The sequence below is a fragment of the Miscanthus floridulus genome, chromosome 18, assembly GCF_019320115.1.
Source record: "Miscanthus floridulus cultivar M001 chromosome 18, ASM1932011v1, whole genome shotgun sequence".
Taxonomy (NCBI): Eukaryota; Viridiplantae; Streptophyta; class Magnoliopsida; order Poales; family Poaceae; genus Miscanthus; species Miscanthus floridulus.
Window position 1 is genome coordinate 20935068 of NC_089597.1, and position 6018 is coordinate 20941085.

General features: G+C 51.7%; 1 pseudogene; it reads right to left on the reverse strand.

The window, feature by feature from the left end:
• Positions 1–2919: 2919 nt before the first annotated feature.
• Positions 2920–5561, reverse strand: LOC136522588 (F-box/kelch-repeat protein At3g61590-like; annotated as a pseudogene).
• Positions 5562–6018: the final 457 nt, after the last annotated feature.

Below are 6018 nucleotides of genomic sequence, written 5' to 3' on the forward strand. Positions count from 1 at the left end.
GTGGCAGTTGATGTGGTCGCATGCTCCGCTGGCCGTGGCAGCACAGAGCACAGCCGCGTTCCAGTGCCCCGGGTACCAAACGACTGGCACCGGGGTCAGATTGGTGCCACCCGTATTGATTCCAGAAGTTGAGGTGATGCTCCGAGGTCGGCGCGGAGCGGGTCAGCGGGCAGGGGGTGAAGGTGGGGACGAGCCGCCGTGTTGGTCAATGAAATTGCAGAGGAGGCCGAGCATGGGGGACAAGCAGCGGAACTCACGGAATCGGCGGCGGAAGCGGCGCCGGATGCTGCGGCACCAGCGCTGGCAGACGAGGGCGGGCGGCGGCGCGGACGAGGCTCGCTGGCTCGGACCGCGGGTAGCGGAGGAGAGCCTCCTCCACAAGATCCTCCAACAGCGCCATGCTCCTTGCTTCGCCGGAGCCCGGCGCCGGCAGGCGGGCGGCGGCCGGCGGAGCGAGGGTTTTGGTCGGCGCCGGAAGCGAAGGGCGCGAGCGGCGCCGGCGCAGCGACGTGTTTTCTGGGACTGTTGGGCTGGGCTAACCAGGTTGAGGCATGTGGACCGTGCGGGTCTGCATGTGGACCTCACAGGTCAGCGAGACAAACACAACCTATAGATAGATTGCATTTCGTTCCACATAGACATGAGTCAACCGGAATTAAGCATTTCATAATGAGAACATTATGAGTCAACCAGATTCGTGCCATCGTGAATGCCAAAATCCATCAAAACCAAAATTCAGCATTTCATTCACATTGTGTTTCTGCTATAATAATGAGAGCATTTCCTTAACTTGTGCAAACTCTGCATTCACTATCTTGCATACTTTGGAGTTTGGATATCAACGGGCCATCCATTCATAATATATGTTAATTTCTCCACATTTGTTGACATAAACTTTACCGCATATCCATCACAACATTACTGTGTTCTACTGGACCCAAAAAAACATGCAGATACCCAAATAAAAAAAAGGCAAAATTAGCTCTGGACACTGAAAGTAACCATCATTTGCTGTTGACATCTAAAATGAAGCGATTTGTTGGAGGACACTCTAGCTCTTGATAAATTTGGCTAGTGGACATTCTGCCTAATAAAATATTCGGGAAGAAAAGCGCGGTGAAAAATAGTTTTTGCCCCTGCCCCATTCTTCTTCCCCTCTGTTTCTTTTCTTTCTCGTCGACGGCTCAGAGCCTTCTTCCTCCCTGGTCCGACCACATCTGGGCGCGCATGGGCGTCGGCGCACAGCTGGCCCGCTCGCTCGGCAGGAGCCTGGATGGCCGGCGACACGGCAACTACACCTCACCATCGAGCACGCCGACGATCCGGAGCGCGAAGGCGCTGTCGAGGCCGGAGGTGCGCTCGGCCGCTCGACGAGGATGAGGCGATGAGCACGGGCCGGTCATGCATGGCCTCGACGCTGATGGAGATGCGCCTGCGCTCTCCGCCGGAGAGGTCCTTGATCCCAGTGGCGGCGACACGGCGCACGGTGAGGTTGTCGAGGAGCGCCTCGACGCGGGCACCGATGTCCTTGAAGGGCAGGCGCGTGCCTAGGCAAAGGCACGTGCTGAAGAGCAGTATCTCACGCACGGTGAGCGGCGGGGATGGGGAGAGGCGGCCGGCGAGGATCTCGAGCAGGGTGGACTTGCTGGCGCCGCTGAGGCCGACGATGGCGAGCAGCTTGTCGGGGCGCGCGTGGTAGGACGTCCCGGAGCACCGCGACGAGGCGCGCGGCGTCGCACCGAGCTCCGACGGCGGTGTGCAGGACCTCTGCTGGGTCCACCACAGCTCGGGCTGGATCCTCGCCTCTATCAATGGGCCCTCGCTGCTCTGCATCTAGGAAACGTCCAACAGCCCGCGCGTCCTCTAGATGTTCAACGCGGCGCCCGAGTACCTCTCCTGTCTCCAGCGCGACCCCTTCGACGCCAGGCACTCTGTGCGATCGGCCTCCAGGCTTCCTCCTCTCCGCCATTCCCAGGCACGACTCTGACATCTCGCTGCAGTAGCACCGGATGAACTGCGGTGCAGGGGATGTCGCCGGCACCTGCATCGACCCTGGCTCGCGGCTCACGTCCCCACGCCCTCGGCCCTCCAGTTCGTCGCGTGGCCGCCGTGTCGCCGGCCAGCCAGGCCCCTGCCCGAGCCCATTCCCCCTGCACGCAAGTAGCAGCAGTATCTCCATGGCCATGGCCATGGCCAGAGGAAGGCGCCCAAGGTAGAAGAAAGAGCCATAGGCAAAAAGGACTTTTCACCGCGCTTCTCGCTCCTCCAAAACCAGAAATGAATATTTTATTAGGCGGAGTGTCCATCAGCAAATTTGCCAAGAACCAGCCTCCAGCAAATCGCTCCATTATAGATGTCCAGCAGCAAAGGTTGATCGATCACTTTTAGTGTTCAGGAGCCAATTTTGCCTAAAAGAATGATCCAACATTTAAGTAACAGAAGGAACCGTCACTGATCATTGTCAATCAGAAAAGTACATATTGGATAGGATGGATTAGGCTACAGAATTAAGTCTAGAATGGTCTTTATAACATACAAACCGTAGCAGCAAAACCAAGCATTGAACATGTATGGAGGACTGTCCAAAAAAAAAAGTACGTATAACAGATGAAATACCTTAGATTCATGTCGGCACCATCAGGAAAAGAACCCCAATAACTTGACAACAAAATAACCAAGTAGAAATTTCAATTTGTCCAGTAGGGGTTCCAAACCCCTCCTGTTCCTTCAAAAAAAAATCAATTTAACATTCCGAATGCAGCTTGTGCAACTAACAAGCTTAGTGCTCAGCATAATATGACAAATGCACAGTAAAGAACACCAAAGGCTCCCAGTTGCCACAGCATTTTAGGATCCTTATCAGCAACCAGTGCATGCTCAAATTGAGAATTCATTTCATTCCACTGACAAAGCATTGCCTGCATCAACCTTATAAGCATGGGTCTTTGTAGATTAACATTCTGCCATGTCGTTATGGCATTGGCATGCCTTCTTAGGAAATGGCGGTTACACTTAGATTGGTTATCCGTGCTAGAGGGCACACTAGCGATCCACAGCATTAGAGTGGCACTACAGCAACTACTTACAGGAGATAAGCTACCTTGGGACAAATGGAAAATGGGCAGCGGGCAACCAATACAACAGTAATTTAAAATTATCTTCGATTTCCATTCACTACCCACTGAAACCAAACAACAAGGTGTTATCCCCCCAACAGTGGCACACTTCATTCTGGGATTTGGAGGCCTTGCTGAAGCTTGAGTTTTTTAATTCATGCACCAGAACCATCAACCGCTAGCTCCTCATCTGTAATGGTCAATCTGGTGCTGCACAACACAAACATTAAAAATAAATATATGCTGATTGTGGAATCGGTATGCCATCAGTGTACATTTTCTTACCAAGAAACATGTTCCAACAAGGTGCTAACCAAGCACCCCTAGCTACACAGTACCCACAGTGATAGACAATAGAAATCGTGTATATTATGTGGAAGCGTGTTGAACCCCTTAGGGCCACGTAGCTCTGTTAAATAATGGTGATAACAGCCATCACCATAGCAGTACAAAAGGCAAGCTGTACACCATTCAATCATGGTAATCTACTTGCATAGATGGGCTACAAGATAATCTACTTTCCACTAATCAGGGATTGGTTGTCTAACACACAGCTCCACTGGTTATTAAGAGCCAGTACTTGCACAAATCATTAAGGGAAGATCGACTCAAACCCACTAGAGAAGACCTCTCTTTGTTTAACAGAGATATCATCAATTCATCCATGTCTTTATATTTTTAATTTTAATTCATTTTTTACTGAATTCAGCAAAGAAAATGTTCAGCATTGGTCATAGGCACAAGGCAGGCATCTACAAGGAAGAAAGCGAGATGACTTCAATTTGCTCGGTATTTTCAGCCTACAATTCTCAAGACCACATCAAATGCCTATCATAATAAGATGTATAATTGATGAATAATTTTGTGTAGATAGTGTCAAGGATGGTCTGTAACTAAAATAAAAGGTGTAGGTAGGAGTAACAGAGTTTGGCATGTATATCTATCTTTCATAAACTCACTGACCACACACAATATCATGGGCACTGTCCATATTGACAAGTTCCGAGTGAAGTTATATATACCTGGAGTGTAGAAGCTCATGTAGGGAACGACTTTTATCACACAAATTTTGTTGTTCCCGAGTTCCTTTTTCACCTGGTCCGACATTAGATTAATGCTAAACACCCCATCATCCGTGTTGAAGAAAAAGACTCCAGGGAAGAATCCAACAGGAGTAGGGTAGATGGATGAAGCCTTGACAGGGAGCTGCTTCTCGAGTTGAATGACTCTGATTCGTATCCATACTATGTCTCCATCAGGACTTGTCCACACTACGGGCCTGTTTGGTTCGCCTAGTAGCTACTAAATTTAGTAGCTTTTAGTCACTTTAGTAACTTTTTAACCAAACGCTATGACTAAAAGTTACTAAAAGGGCTTTAGTCCTCTCTAGTAACTAAAAGTGACTAAACCGTTTAGTAGCTACTAAAGTTTAGTAGCTCGACACAAACACCCCCTACGTCTCCATCTGGACTCGTCTCCATGTCCATGGACCAGAGGGGGAGTCTGGTCCCTTGTCCTAATGCGACTCCCAGGGAACCATCCTCCATCCTCATGAGCACAGGATCACACGCAACAGAATCAGGAGGCAGGAAGGACACAAATGTTTCTCCCGTGGGCAGATCACACCCAAGAATTCTCCTCTAAAAAGTACAGTGTGTCCCCCCACATGGGCAGTGGGCGCCACATTGCCAAGGTAGCACCTGGCGAGTGGCCTCGGCTCGCTCCAGGCGCAAGCCTCGGATGAGTAGACCCTCAATGTGGACTTCGCCGCGACGGTGGCCACGAGGACGATGGCGATGGGCCCGCGTTGGCAGTCGAGGTGGTCGCAGGAGCCATTGGCCGCGAAGAGGCAGAACACAGCCGCGTTCCAGTCGGTCGCGAACAGAGACACCTCTGGTAGTTGCCGCCACTCGTCCGTCACGGGGTCCCACACCATGAGCCTGGGACGACTCCCCGGTTCGATGCTGCGGAGAGAAGGACGCGGCCGTGGCGAGCGTCGAGCACCAGCCACCCGCGGTGCTCGGCGGGGGCCGGCGGGCGGAAGGAGGAGGTGGAGACGAAGCGGGCCACGTAGGGGCCGGGTCCCGGCTTGCTCGTATTGGCGAGGAAGCCGAGCGTCGGGGGCGTGCGGTGGAACTCGCGGAACCGGCGGCGGAAGCGGGGAGTGGAGATGAGGCGGCACCAGGGCTTACAGACGAGCGCGGCGCGGACGAGGCTAGCGGGATCGGCCGGCGGGAGGCGGAGAAGGAACTCCTCGACGAGATCCTCCGGCACCGCCATGCTGCCCTGCCAGGAGGTCCGCATCCCCGCGCCGCCGGCAAAGCGAGGGTTTGGTCGTTTGGTTGGGGAGGAATCGAGAGAGAGGGCTGCCCTGCCAGGTGGGGTCTAGTCGTCAGAGAGGCAGGGGACTGGGCAGCCGGCCCCACAAGCCAGATGAGCAAAATCCATCTGTCCTCAAACAGCTATCAGCACATCACGAAGTAATTTGAGCACATCTGCATCCTTAATAATGCCGTAAGTCTTGGAATTAGAATTATACAATGATTTTAATTCATGAACTTGTTCCAAATTCAGGTCTCTCATGTTTGAATTTACGAATAGAAGATTTCAGTTCCTGGCCTACGCCCTCAGCCTGAAGATTTCAGTTCCTGGCCTACGGCCTCAGCCTGAAGATTTCAGTCGTCTTCCAGGAAGGCAGGAACTGAAGATTTTCGAGATTTCGCTCCATTCCACATTGACATCAACACATTGGTGTTCAGCATGGCACACTCGCTCTAAGACATGGGACTTGCTGATAATAATCATTCAAAATTTTGTTAAAATGATACTTTTGTCAAAATTAAAACAGAATGACAACGTCAAAAAAAAAACAGAATGTTGGGTCTATGACAACAAACTGTCT